Raw genomic sequence first — 14,527 nt, 5'->3', positions numbered from 1 at the left:
TAAGTTCAGTTATCATGTAAGACTCCTGAACAAAGTCATTGGAAACACACTCTGAGCAAGTGCTACTTGATGTGAGGACAAGTAGCTGAACAGGATACTCAGGGAGAATTGCTGAAGCTTTTACTTGTTCTAGTGCATCCTTTGCTTAAGCTACAAGTGCTGCTGCTTAGGTGAAAGGGCTTAACAGTTACTTGGTTTCAGCACCTGGAATCCAAAAAAAGTTTTCTTTCAACTCAGCTTCAACAGACTTGCCCATAAAAGACTTCTTGGTACCAAATATTTGCCTATGCTTCTCCTTCTAGTAAGAAATGCTCTCCCTACAATCCTGATAGCAACTTGTGACTGAATATGACTGTGGTTCAAAGGACCAGACTTTCCCAAGCAGAGTAGGACCTCTCTGAGAACTCGGTCTGCTGTTGTGCAAATCAATGACAATAAATGTAGTTGACATCAGTGGCCTTTGGTATAAGGTAATACTTGAAATCAGTGGGGATACTGAAAAGATTATTTTAAGCTAAGGAAGGATGACCCTAAATTAGGCCGCTTCCTGGTTATGCTATTACCAGCTTTCCAGCCCACATGTTTGAAGAAGGGCTTGGAACTGTGTGCAACACATTCTGCTTGGCTTTCGCAAGGAAATCACACATGCTAAGCTCAGAGAAAGAAAGCAGCCTAACATCTACACAGACGGTTCTATCTTAAGATACACTGAACATTGGCAGTCTCTCTTAAGCAGGGCTTTATCTCAGCGTTTTACTCTGACTAAACCTCAGTCTCTCTTGGCAAGAGCCTGGGGAAGGATTAATGCAACAGAGAGCATAGCTGGTATATGTTTATGCATTATGCCCTTTCTGGCCATGACATCTGCTTGCACAGGGACTGAATGCATAAGTTAGACTGCAGTTGATAGATCAGTGAATCTCTCATACATAGGAATGTGGGAACACTAGATACAGCAAGGAAAAATGCTTCTGCCAGGGTAAATAAGGCAAAATGTGTTTTTGGCATAAATTCCTTGCTGGGGGGAAATACATTTCTAATGTAATTTATCAATAGTTATTCTGAAACAACTTTGCAGTGCATGATTCTCCAGATCAAATAATAATAGCCATGACTGTCCTTGATGATTTCCTAATGACACAAGGTACATTATAGCCATTGACTCTTACATGATGGCCCTTGAAATTTTGGCTAATATCCTGATTTTTGGGCAGTGATCATGTTAATGTTACTATACTAGGAAAGGGATGGTGTTGGGGTGTTCATGTGCATGCAGAGGGTATTTTTTGCTCTTTGGGTATCTCACCAGAATCCATCCTGGAAGAAACCTAAACTTTCCATTCAAAGGCCATTATGCTGAAGTCAAAAGACAATCCTTGGATAAGGATCCCTCCCGCAAGTGGCTCTGGTGACAATCCCTCTCCTTCTGTGACAGTTTTGGGAGCCCAGCTGCACTAGACGCTCTAAATGAGAAAGAGCAGAACAGGGCCCTGTCTCTCTTCCTGCACTGCTCAATGACAGCAAACTAAGTCAAGCAGTCACAATTAAAAGACTCAATATTAAGTAGCAAAATGAATGTGAATTGACACTAGACAATTGGAGCTAGTGCCCCTGTACTACTCGGAGATTGATTTCTCATTAATGTAAGACCCAAGGAGTGTAATTTGGTTATGTTGTTAAAAGAGAAGGTAGAAAATACAAGAAGCCTAAAAGACTATTTAATTCAACAAATCCAGATACAGCAGGTCTGCTTCATCAGCTAAAGCAAACTAATATTCTCACCATGGGACTGAATCAACAGAGAAAATGAGAGCAGTTTCATGAGTTACTTAGTATGCAATGGGAATACTAAATATTTAAGAGAGAAAATACTTGTAATACAAACATTCAAAAAAGGGCTAAAAGCAGTTTTCTATAAAAAATCACTGACTGTGTCATGCAACTGATGCTTGATTAAAGAAAGATGACAAAAAACATTTAAAAAAACCCTCAAAAACACATATTTAGAAGCTCTGGAAATACCAGATTTCCAATCCTGTCTTGACTAGCTGAACTAATGAAAAGAATAACTGACCCAACATTAAAGCACATGTAAGAAAGAAACATACATTGATATTTTTAAAACTCGCCACTTCCACAGGTGCCAAAACACTGTCCAAATATATATTGCAGGTAGATATGAGGTAAGGTTAAGTGTTAAGGTTAGTGTTTCTTTTGGGGTATTTATAAGAGTTTATCAGTTACCTTTCTATCATTACAAAAGTGAGTTGACTGAAGAAGCAAAGAAGAAACATTAAACATAAATTAAATCTTGAATCTGCATGACTGTTTTCTCTAAATCACCTGAATTCTCCTACAACACTTTGAATATTAAAACTTTCCTTGACCTCAGCCAGTTAAAAAAAAATTATAGAGTGCCACTTGGGAGCTATTATCCTATTTGTATAAGGCTATGAGTCAAACATAAGCTCATGACTGTCAATGGCCAAATATATTGGAGTATAAGATCTAGTAAAATTTGCAGTGCAACTCACTTCAAGCTTCAAAATATTTACTTGGTCCATGAAAGCATTCAATGGAGTGGGAGTCTGGCAATTTATAGCAACTTTCTGAAGATAGAAATAGCTAGTTATATTTTTGCAAAACTGGAAAACAAACCCTATAAAATTACAAATTGCTGTATGAATGTTGCATGATTTCTCATCAATATGTGAGTTTGCAAAAATTTTTTACAAAACAGATTGATGTTGCTTTTGGTTGTGTAAAAAGAAAGTCACCAGGGAAAGAAAATACAATGACCATGCCAGTTTAAAGAGACTGGCAATTTTAACATGGTAGAAATAGCTTCATATCAGGCTTTTCAAAAATTATTTTCTAAAACCTCTTGAGAAATGGGAGAAACATCTTTCACAAGGGAGATTGCAGTAGATACATAAATATCAGAGGTATAGCATGCCTGGGGTATCTTGGGCAACCTGTTGCACACTGGGGCTAAGCACTGACCGTCAAAAATCCTGTGGTTGAATTGATACACTCTTGACAGGTTAGTCTAAACAGCAGAGATTGAACTGATAAGCACGTGAACAGACATTCATTTTTTATTCTGGAAATGCAGCCACAGTGGTTCAGGCCAAAAGCCTGAGGGCACTAGAGTATGCCTTCCTGCTCTACTGGAGCAGACAGCTTGGGTAAGGCTAGCTTGCCCACCCTGTGAGGGGTCAGGGGGGAGTTATGGGGGAGGTGCAAAGTATGCTGGGATGCTGAGGGACTGTGAGTTAACTTGAATTCGGAGGGAATCTGGGACAGAAGTTCAATAAACCAATTTAACCTAAATCAGTTAAGTCTGATACTACATCCATCCAGGTTTATCTTAAACCAGTTTCAGTCATTTTGAAAACAGTTTATGTGCTCTGAACTTCTGTTATGCTACAGATTTGAAATTATGTGTAATTTCTGTTCCTAGCCTGGATGTCTGCTTTAGCTTGCTTATATCTCTTTGGCACCTGACACACTCTTCCACCTTACCTGCTGTGCTTTAATGTTACAAATGACTGATTTTGGACACTGGCATCCTGGCCAGTTAAGAGCAATCCAGGAACACTTCTTCTGCTAAGGAGCTCTCTTTTCTCTTCTTTCAAGACCTGGCCTTCTTTCAAGACCTGGCTCCCACAGTCCTTGAGCTGGGCTCTTGGGCCCTCCACTATCAGTCACAAGGAATGTGTCCCTTCAATCACAGTTTCTAGACTTCTAGGTAACTGCTGTCTCCATCTCAGGGTATTGGGCAGCTCATATCTCAGCTTCCAGACTTCTAGGGTCCTACTACAGAGCACTCCATGTCTTTCTGGCACTACTCACGGCCTCTAGCATCCCACACAGTCATGCCTCACAGGAATAAACAGCAAAAAACCCAAAATGTGAAACCTTAACTATAATAATTTATCTGCTAAGCAGTTCCTTGCCAGAGGCTCCTTCATTTTAGTGTCCAGCAGGCTTCCTTCTCTTCAGGGTACATGTTATCCAGGTTTTGAGAAGCCTCTTGTCCCTAGGGCATGCAGAGCTCCAATCCCAGCAAGGCCCAGACTAAGGCGATAATGCCTGGGCCTGGTTTATATGCTCCTTGGCTTCTTCCCTTTCTGGGCACCTGACCTGGGGTTCCTCAGTAGGGAGTAGTAGTTCCCGATTAGCCTAATTAGGAGTGCTGTGTGAAACAGCACTGTTTCATTTCCATTTCTGTTTCACTGTTTTGGCAGGACAGTGTTTTGTTTGAGTTTTGTTTCATTTCATTTTGAAACCGCTGTTCTGTTTCATTTTATCAAAACTGTTTTGCTGTTTCGACGTTTCACCCATAGGCTATAATGGGGAAGCACAAAACTGCCTATAACTTTGTCATTTCTTGCATGATTTGGATGAAACGTTTCATCACAGCTTATGGGTGAAATATTTAGAAACTTGAAATTTTTTGTTTTGAGGCTGTTTCGAAGCCCTTAATTTCATTTCAATTCCGCTGTTTTGAGCTCGAAATGAGTTGAAACAGCCAGCAAAATTTTGCATGGCCCTACTAATTAGCAGGCCTGCTACTACTTTTTGATGCAGTCCTGACTTCTTCAATTAACTCTATGGCTCAGCTCCTGTAGCCCACTATTTCCACTCTGGAGACTGCAACTCTTTCAGTTCTACTGCTTGGTGCTAATCTCTATAATAATGTTTGGGCAGTGCCTTTCACTGGGTTCTCACAGCTACTCCTCCTGGCAGTCACCCACAGCACATTCTGAAATATGGCTTATATTCACAATAGGGTCTTCTTAAGTGTACTGTACCCTGTGGCCTTCCCCCTCAGAGGTTACTAGGGAGATCTGGGCTTCCAAGGGCAGAGACCAGAGCTGTCTAGATCTTTACTTATAAAGCTTTTGTGTCTTGGCCATAGTTGGAAATAGAAGCATGAATGAGAAGAATGTTGTCTTGAAATCAAAGAGGAGAAAACCTTTCTGGTGTGTCATCTGTCACCAGTGGTATCTGCATAGACATTGCACTTCATACTTCATTGCTCAAGGGTTTTCAGTGGCTTTCTTGGAGAGGAACCAACAAATCAAGCCAGAGGGGACAGAGCATTGTGAGTGGGTCCTTATAGAAATCCTTAAGGATGAATCAGTTGGAGGGTGATTGAGTTCATGGCAGATGAAACTCTTTCATGAAATAGTCCCCAAGGGAACAGAATCCATCCACAGGAAGAACTTCCCTGCTATGTACCTGGGTGATCCTTCATGGTTCCAGCAGCAGTCATACTGGTCTTTCAATTGGTCACTGGCATGTTAGCAAGAAATCTTAGCAACACAAATAAGCATAGGGAAACTGGGACAGTCAGTACTGTTTGGAGCATCTTCCTACTGAACTTTCCAGCAGAAATCCAGGTGAAGAGGATACCACAGGCTTAGATTTCCTTCTACTACCCTGCACAATTTCACAAAGCAACTTCAGCACATAGGGGATTTTCAAGCTTTGGAGAGAGGTGGAGGATGATGTAGAAGCTCATTTTGTAGATCACAAAAGTATGATCCAGCTCTCTGAGTGCCTTGTATAGAAACATGATGCTAGAATAAAGACTACTGTGTAGACTCATAAGAGAAATAGCTATGTTGGATGTTCCAAGGAGAAAGTAGGTAAAAAAATAAAAGCCAAAATAAACTTTTACAAGGACTAGTTTCAATCAAATTACAGGAATCTTTATCCTCAGAGATTTAAAGGACTTTTTTAAATACTTCTATATCTACAAAAGTAACATCTATTGCATCCATCATTGTATAGTACAGAAAGGAGCCAGATGGTTTAACACACTGAGAGGAAACTTCTCCATCAGAACACTCAGGTTCATTTCTGATCTGATTCCAGAATGTGCCAGGTGGAATGAAAAACAGGCTGCATAACACTTTCTCAAATTTGTACCTATTATTAATAAACTTCAAATCGTAGGCAGATTATTCAGGCCAGTAAAGAATAAAAGGTACACCAATCAATTGCAACTCATCAAATCACATTCTATGCAACAACTTTGAGTAGTGCTGCAAAAAGTGACTAATCAAGTTTTACTTGCATAGAGAACACACTTAGGTCATAAATGCTTGGGAGTAGTTAGGTATTTATCCTCTTTCAGATCAAAATTTCTTTTATGTGCTGTGGCATTTGCTCGTAAGCCCTCTCAAAGATTCCTTCTACCATTTTCATTTCCTCAATTCCCTGACGACTCAGCTCTGTATTGTGATTACCATGAAAGTAAATGCAACTCTTTCTGGAAAGCTATAGTGATGTACCTTAAGTTGGCTAGAGTCAGCTATAACTTTCCTTCTCCTTCATAAATCAGTTCCTCATACATAGTATGTATCTTATAGCTTCTGTTATAAGCCACTAGACTATCAGCTAACCCCATCTTCAATATTTTAAATGAATTGGGCACAAATTAACTCTGGTCATTACGCTGGGGTCTTTCTTTGCAGGCTGATGGGGTATTTTTATTTTTCAAAATTTTGTAGCTTTATCCTGGATAAAACTGGCTTGCAAATCTTCAGAAAGGGACATATATTCCAGACTTATGGGAACCTTTTAGAAAGTGTGTTGCACCTTATCTAATACAGTCTACATTAGATATATTGATCAGTGGAAAATTATAACACAACTCTTTCTTAAAGGCTCTATTTTTCCAATAGGTGTCATATTAATATTAAAAAAACTTGTTTGCACCATTATTTGTAAATAGAATATTGAACTTCTTGTTAACATGAGGGTATGGCTGTAGTTTTAACCAAATCTGTCTTTAAATTTCTTCTGATCTATTACAGTAATTCCTACAACAGACATAAAACATTTAATGCATTTATTTGTGCTTGCTTATGATAGGTTTTTGACATTCATTTAAAAAAATTGTGTGCATATTAACTAGTTCATTTAATAAAGTTATTCTGATAATACGCTTAGAGACTTTCTGATATAATTAGCCTAATCTTTGCAAATTTGCATATACTCTATTAGATTAAGCAGTGTTTACTTAATTATCTTTCCCTGATTCATACAGAAATACTATACAACTTTCTCCACAGGAAATGTCAAACTGACTCGTCTGAAGTTTTCTGGCAGAGCCTAGATTACATCAGTCATTTTACAAGTACATACAATGCATGGGGAATTTGGTAAACATCTCCTTAGGAAGGATGCATTAAATGTTCATCCTTTCATCTCCAGATTAATGTCCTCTGTATTAAATTTTACAAACACAAAATGCTCCATTAAAACTTACTGTAATTTCCTGTTGATTCTACTCTTTGCTTCTAATTTTACAGGTTGATACTTAATTATTTAGAACAAACCTTATGGAAAGAAGATGTATGGATGGAGGGGTGACCTGTAAGAATGTATCCTACACTTTAGCAGCTCAGATGGTAAATGGCAGGCTCTGCTTCATCCTCAAGCAATGGGACAAAAACTCCAATTCATACATTTATGTCTTAATTTAAAAAAAATGTATGCTGATTATATCACCATAGTAGCCCAAGGAATAGACATGATAGAACTGGAAAAAGACACTAAGTACTGATATGAAACTCATCACTATTTCTACAAGTGGTGCTTAAGGTTGAGCATCAATAAATCATTATCATCACACTTCCACGTGGACAATCATTAAGCCAAGAGCACACTGAGTATCAGAGTAAGCAACCACATCCTTCCCCCTGAGTATACCCCAACCTACCTAGGAGTCACTCTGTTCCCTCACCTCTGAATATCACATTCAGAATGTCAGCATTAAAGTCTCTGCATGTATTTAGCCAGCACAACGTAGGATGCCAACTTTGAGGTGCTCAAAACCAGTGCACTTGCCATGGTAGATGCCCCAGCAGGATGCTGTGCTCCTGTATGGTCCAGAAGTTGTCACACTAAAAAGCTCAACACTATACTTAACAGTGCACTGAGACTCCTACCAGGTTGCACAACCTACAGACACACAGATGTACTCCCTATACTCTCAGGCATTAGGCTAAGTGATATAAAAGGACACTAACATCATTACTGGGAATAGAGGCAAGAGATGATGAACAACACCTGCTCCATCAAATATTAACTAAAGATCCAAACAGATCTGCCATGTCCAGACGAATGAGAATATGCCTGTTGCGGCATCTCAGAGCAGTTTGAGATACTGCAGGGGGCACGCCACATATGAAAAAATGTTCTCTGCACTGCATATCTAAAGTGCAGACTCTAAATTTGATACTGGGAAATCCCAGTATCAAAAGAAACACCCTGGAAAAAAGCAGCACAGGGCACGCTCCTGGAGCATGCCCAGAGGCAACTGGAGGCTGGGTCCCCCAAGGAGATGCTCTAGCATCTGGCTAGAGCATCTCTATGTCTGCCATGTGCCCCTGCTGCTCCAGCATGCTGCTTCAGTGTGCTGGAGCAAATAGAAGAAGGGCAAGGCTGGCAGCAGTGGCTCAGACCCAGGCTCTGTCCCTGGTAAGCAGGGACATGGGACTGGGGGGACTATGGGTGGGAGGACTTTCTTGGGTGGAGGGGACTGTGGGGTTTGTTGGGCGAGTTGTGATGGTGGCGGGGAGGTTGAGTGGAGGGCGCCACATGCCCACCCCCCCCACCTCCACATGGCATACAGCCCCTGGTGCTGGCAGCAGCAGCCAACTGGGCCATTAAGACTCTCATGGCTGGCTGCAGACACAGCCCCATGGTGGCATGGCACCACCTGAGAACCAGGGGCTGCACATGGTGAACAGAGCCAGCCCAGCCCATTGGTGCACACCTTTGGACAGGACTGGGATGGCTCTTGCCACCACCTGGGGCTGCTGGAATTGCACGCAGGATCCATGTGCCCATTGGCAATGCATAAAGGGTGCATGTGGGTGCACATGCACCCCCTAAGATCAGCCTTACATCCCTTGGACCCACCAGCTACAAAACTGGAAGTGCTGGCAGAAGTACACTTCCGGTTTTACTGCTGGCTTGGTGATCGGCTGCTGGGGGACTCCCTCCCCCATTGGCAATCTGGTGCCCCCAGACTCAGGAGGCACCAGTCACCCATGCACATGTCATTGGGCTGGGCGCATGGAAGCCCGGCCTCATGGTGTGTGGCTTATGTGTGCAGTGCAGGGAAGCATACACCAAAGTGTATAGATATTTGGAATTTATTTTATTACAATGAAAGAGGCACTGGTAGGCTTCCAAATGGCTTTAGAATTCTAAATATATCAATAATACATTGCCTGATTGATCTCTCTCTGTCTCTCTCACTCTCTCTCTCTATATATAGTGGCATTTCATGTTAATTGTGGAAGAACAAGGATTTTTGGGTATTTTAATGAGTTAATTTGGGTTTTTTATTGGAGAATTTGTAATTTTTAAACATGGAACACCAGGATTCCTGCTAGTGAGGCAAGTGGCAGAACCCAGGTAGAGGAGCCTGCCTAGGGCTGGCACTGGGGATGCAGCTGGAGGGCAGATGAGATGGCTGACAAACTTTGACAGTTCAAAGCAGGCCACCACAGTGAGCACATCTTCCAGGCAATAGGTGCCCAGATGGCAGGGTGGGGTCACACTTGGCAGCAGTACTGCACAAAGGCCAACTGTGCAGCTGTGGCCCACTGGCAGCTGGCCCAGAGGTGTAGGCAGCTCTGCTGCAGTGCCCATACTAGAGCTGAGCTGAAGTGGCTGCGCAGTCCCCACCCAGGTCTGGCAGTTATGCAGAAATGGGGTTGCAGGTCCAAGGGGCTAGATGCTGTTGCAGGTGGCAACAAGTCACAGTCAGGCGGCTGCCCCCACTGCCAGACTGCTGCCGTGGGTAGAAGGTGCAGGGGCCACTCTAGGTCAGGGCTGTTGCGGCAGTCCAGCTAGCACAAAGGGCTAGTGTCCCCATACATTAACTGGGTGGGCCTCAAGCTCCTGAGGGCAAGTAGCCCTGAGCTGCTCACCAGGGAAGGTTACTTAAGAGGCTCAAAAGTTGTAAACCATTTTTATATGAAGCTCAGAATCTCCTGGAAGAGATTGAGGACACTGATGCAAACCTATGGGCAGCAATGGAAATGGCTGGGAAAGGTTAGATCTATTCCTACAGCATTTTATATCAACACCAAATGAGTCCCCCATCAGGTACAACCTTGACAAAGAAACATGGATCAATCTGAACAGACCTAGGTCTAGATAGAAATGCTTCAAAGCAACACTTTGCAAGATGACCTTCTTGGACAGCCCCCTGTGTGAATGTGGTGTCCAATAAACAGCACAGCACTTAATCAAAAGCTGCAATTTTTACAAATGCCCAGACAGGGCAGATAGAATCCACACATTGAGTGATAATACCAGACTGTGGCTCATAGATTTGGAAGTTGATATGGAAAGATTTGGAATGTCATATGAAAGAAGTTAGAGTGGTTGATGTGTCCATCATCGGAGGTTTTTAAAATCTTCTGGAAGCATGGTGACAAAACCATAGGCAAGCTACAGCTAGACTAGAATTAGTCTACTGTGCATTAGCATCACTTAAAAGATGTGTGCTGCTGCTACTGTGCAGTAGCACTGATTACTGCACATTAAGTTAGTACTTCTAACATAAGTTCATTGATATAGTGTGGCAGAGCACTTGCAGTGACTGCCACTTCAAGGGCTGAGTCAAGCAGCCTGCAGGTGCTTGATTGTGGCAACCATTTTAAAACACTGGGTGCCTATAAATACAGCAATTTGCTGTTGGCAATGGAGGCAGAATTTCTGCTTAGCTGAGCTGCAGTAGCCATAGCCAGGAGGTAAGAGCAAGAGCCTATGGGATGGCTAGGAGGCTCTTGGTCCTAAGCATGACCTAAAACTGCACCCTGCCAGGGGTGGGTGGTCTGGTGGGGCTCCTGGTGGTACAGAAGTCCCCAGGAAATGCCAGGCCAGTTACCACCCTGGTGAAAGGTGGGTTGGGGTGCCTTAACCCCTGGCCTCTATAACACTGTGGGTATAAGGTGGGGCAGGCATGGCTATGGCCACCTGAGCCTGAAGAGGTTGTAAGATCCAGGTGGGTCTAGGCATAGCCACCTGAGCCTCTTTGGAGGAGGGAAACCCTGAAGGAGGGGGTAAATGTGTAACCCCAGAGAGGGGATGGTGGTGAGGGCCTGGAAGTGGGCTGAGTAGGGCTGAGGGTAAGTCTGAAGGGCAGCCCAGAGTGGGTGAGCTGAGTAGGGCTGTGGGATGGCCTGAAGGGCAGCACATGGGCCAAACCCCTAGAGAGCTAGCTGAGGAAAGTGTGGAGCCCCAGAAAGGGGGAACAGAGGATTGGGAGCCCAATATGTGGGGCTGGGGGCCCAGTGTGCATTTGTGTATGTTTATGTAAAGCTGCCGTGGGAGGGCCCAGGGCAAGCTTGTCCCAGGACAGGAACTTGGCTGGCTACTACCCAGGTGAGGGTCACGGGAGAGGCCCAAGAGACTGTATGTTTGCCACCCAAGGCATGATCAGGATAAAGCCTATGGCCTGAGGGAGCATGGCAGGACAACTGGTTGATGCGACAGAGAGAGAGACCCTGCGAGAGGGGGTGGAGTGCAAGAGACCCTAGTGAGAGGAGTGCGTGTGAAAGAAGCCTGACACTGTGAATTGTATCTTGTGCTCTATAAAATTAATCCATGACTGTACAAGGAAAACACTGAGTTAACATGAGACTACAGTTACAGAATGAGGAACTAGGAACCCCACCATAAATATTTATGACTAAACGTTACTATTCAGGTTTGCATAATTATAACCAAATGCTATTTTTAAAGCATTAATTACACAATTTATTGCATTAGTTTTCATTGCAAACAATTAGACCTTTTTATTGGTATAATGAACACAAATGTGCATGAAGCAATGGTGAATGATGGGACGGAAGACTGATAGAAAGATAGTGTATGCCTAAATAAGTAGTCCTTAAAGTCAAATGAAGAGGGTAGGAAAATTGTGAGCTTATCTTACTTGCTAAATAAATTAAGAAAATTTATCAGCCTACTGAATTACATGATCCATTAGAGCCCAATAGAAAATTTTAAAATAAAAAATTGAAAATTTATTTTTTAATAGCAAGCCAATTCAAACCAAGTGTAAATGTACAAACATAACAGAATGCAAAGGTAAACAGTGGAGATTACACGGTACACAGTGAATCCACTATACTGTAGAACCATTTCTTTTTCAGAGAACGAAGATTACTTAAGACCTCATGTAATGGGTATTATTCCAATTTTATATATCAGCAAATAAAGGCATGAAAAGGCTAACTACTCTGTGTGGTCTCATTAGTAAAATATAGGAATAGAACCTCAGCTCCTAGCTCTTCAAGGCCAATGCTTCAAGCAAGAACCTGACTAACCTCCTAATTGGTTCTCAATTTTAAGCTCGAGAAGAAAAGTTTTCCTTTTCCCAATTTGAAGATAACAAGTTAAAGTATTGGAAAGAAAATACATCAGAGGAGAAATGAAAGGTACAGAAAATGATGAGCACCTCATGTTTAACCACTTGAAAAATTTGCTGAGACAGTTGCCATAGAAATGCTGTTCTTTGCTTGATGTGTTGTATACTAGTTCCAGGAAGCCAATGATGGCTGCCATAAATAGTTTCCCATAAATTAAAATAAATCAAAGTAATGAAAGAAGAAATTTATTAATGTGTTCCTTACAAAAGATAGGGCTGCATAATAGGTACTTAAACTAGAGAGGAGGCCTAATGGATGTGGCACTAGCTGTTATAGCTAGCCCTTAAAGAAAATACGGGTATGATTTCATATTTTACTTGTAAATAAAGCAAAACTACCATAAGTTCAGAGGAAAAACCCCATAATACACTTGCACCTTTCTTAACAGCTTTGTTCAAACTAAAATATAAGCATTTTTAGTATATCAGCCTATGAAATTCAGTGCATTTATTTTTGCTTCAAAAAGACATTTTTTTGATGTAAAACATGTACTCCCCAGGATATCATCCTTCACCACTGTAAATTTCTTTTAACCTGTTAGTTAAAACTACCAGATATGCAGCTGCCTTACCAGGAAGCTCAATCGAGAATAAAAGGGCTTTTCAGCATTGGCATCTACTACTGTAGAATGTACTGGTATGATGTATGTTAATAACAGTGGATAAACAGCCCCAACTCTGAGGAGCAGTATGAGTTTTGATCTTCTCTTCTATAGAAGCCAGCTAGACACTGATAGCAGGGGCTGTTCTTTGCACAAGCAAAAGCTGGGCTAGCTATTTTGAGGAAGAAAGAATAGCCTTCCTGTACAAAAATACTTTTAAAACCATACCTTGAAGAAACTACTTTGCAGACATACAGCTGACCTAATGGCTAAATAATTCATAATCTTATACTGAAGTTTATTCATTTTAAAAAAATAAAACCATATTTTTGTGGCATTAAATGTTTGCTGTATTTGAAGACTGCTCAGTGATATATAAGCTGTTACCTAAGAAAATGAAATCTGTACATAAGAATAAACAACTATTACCATGTTTACTCAAATAAAAGACAACCCTGATTATAAGATGACTCCCCAGTAATTGAATTCTATATATGGAAACTTTATGATATGTTATAATTTTCCAGGTATAGAACCCAATTCTTGGAAGTTTGCTTTGAATTTGTCCCCTTCCCACTGCTACAGCAGAGAAAATAAACCTGGCGAGTCAGGTTGCCACCTTGCCCTCTGCCCTCACCAACTTCTTTCCCCTACAGTCCCCTACAGGCCCTGCTCTCCCTGAGCAAATGGAAGTGAAAAGCAAACTTGAAAACACTGACCAAGAAATGAACATATCTGTAGTAACTTGCATATAAGGAAATTACTACAGGTACCCATACGCTAATGCCGTATCCACAAATGGTGTGAACATTTGGTTCCCTGGGCACAACTAGTGGTGGTGCACCTTGTGCCACCACTAGCTGTCCCTGGGGAATGCCCATGTCACACATGCTTGGTGGCAAGTTACCCTGGGTGGGATAGGGGATGCTGGGGCCAGCACTGGTCTGACTCCAGCAGTCTTACCTGGGGTCCTGGGGGCTCCCTGGGCCTGCAGAAGTGGCAATTCTGCCATGTAGAGCCTGTCTGGCAGCTGAAGTGTGGCTCTGGTTTTGAGTGGCATGCTGCCCATGTATGCGCTGCTCTGCTTTTTTTTTGTTTCCTGTGGGTCAAAAAACCCCTTAACACTGCTCCATGGCAGCGTGGAGAACATCTGAACATGCAGTATGTGGCACTGCAGATGTGCCTGCGGTGCCACATACTGCATGGCCAAGCTTGTCTGGACGCAGCCTAAGGGTGCATACGCAAGTTACATTTTTCATGCAACTGGCCCCCTGAAAGCACTCTACAGCCATGACTTAACACATGTGCAGGGCTGCAGAGTGCTTTTAAAATGGCCAGTCAAATAAGGTATTTCTAAAGTAGAGTGCCTTAGGGAACCTGTGTTCTCTCCAGGGTTAATTTTTTTGGGGGTGGGGGGAGGGTGGGTTGTAGCTAGCAGCCTAACCCTACTCCC

Source organism: Gavialis gangeticus, unplaced genomic scaffold (assembly GCF_001723915.1).
Source record: "Gavialis gangeticus isolate Ggan-Ray unplaced genomic scaffold, GavGan_comp1, whole genome shotgun sequence".
Taxonomy (NCBI): Eukaryota; Metazoa; Chordata; order Crocodylia; family Gavialidae; genus Gavialis; species Gavialis gangeticus.
The sequence above is the reverse complement of the archived record's forward strand: the minus strand, read 5'-3'. Positions refer to the sequence as shown.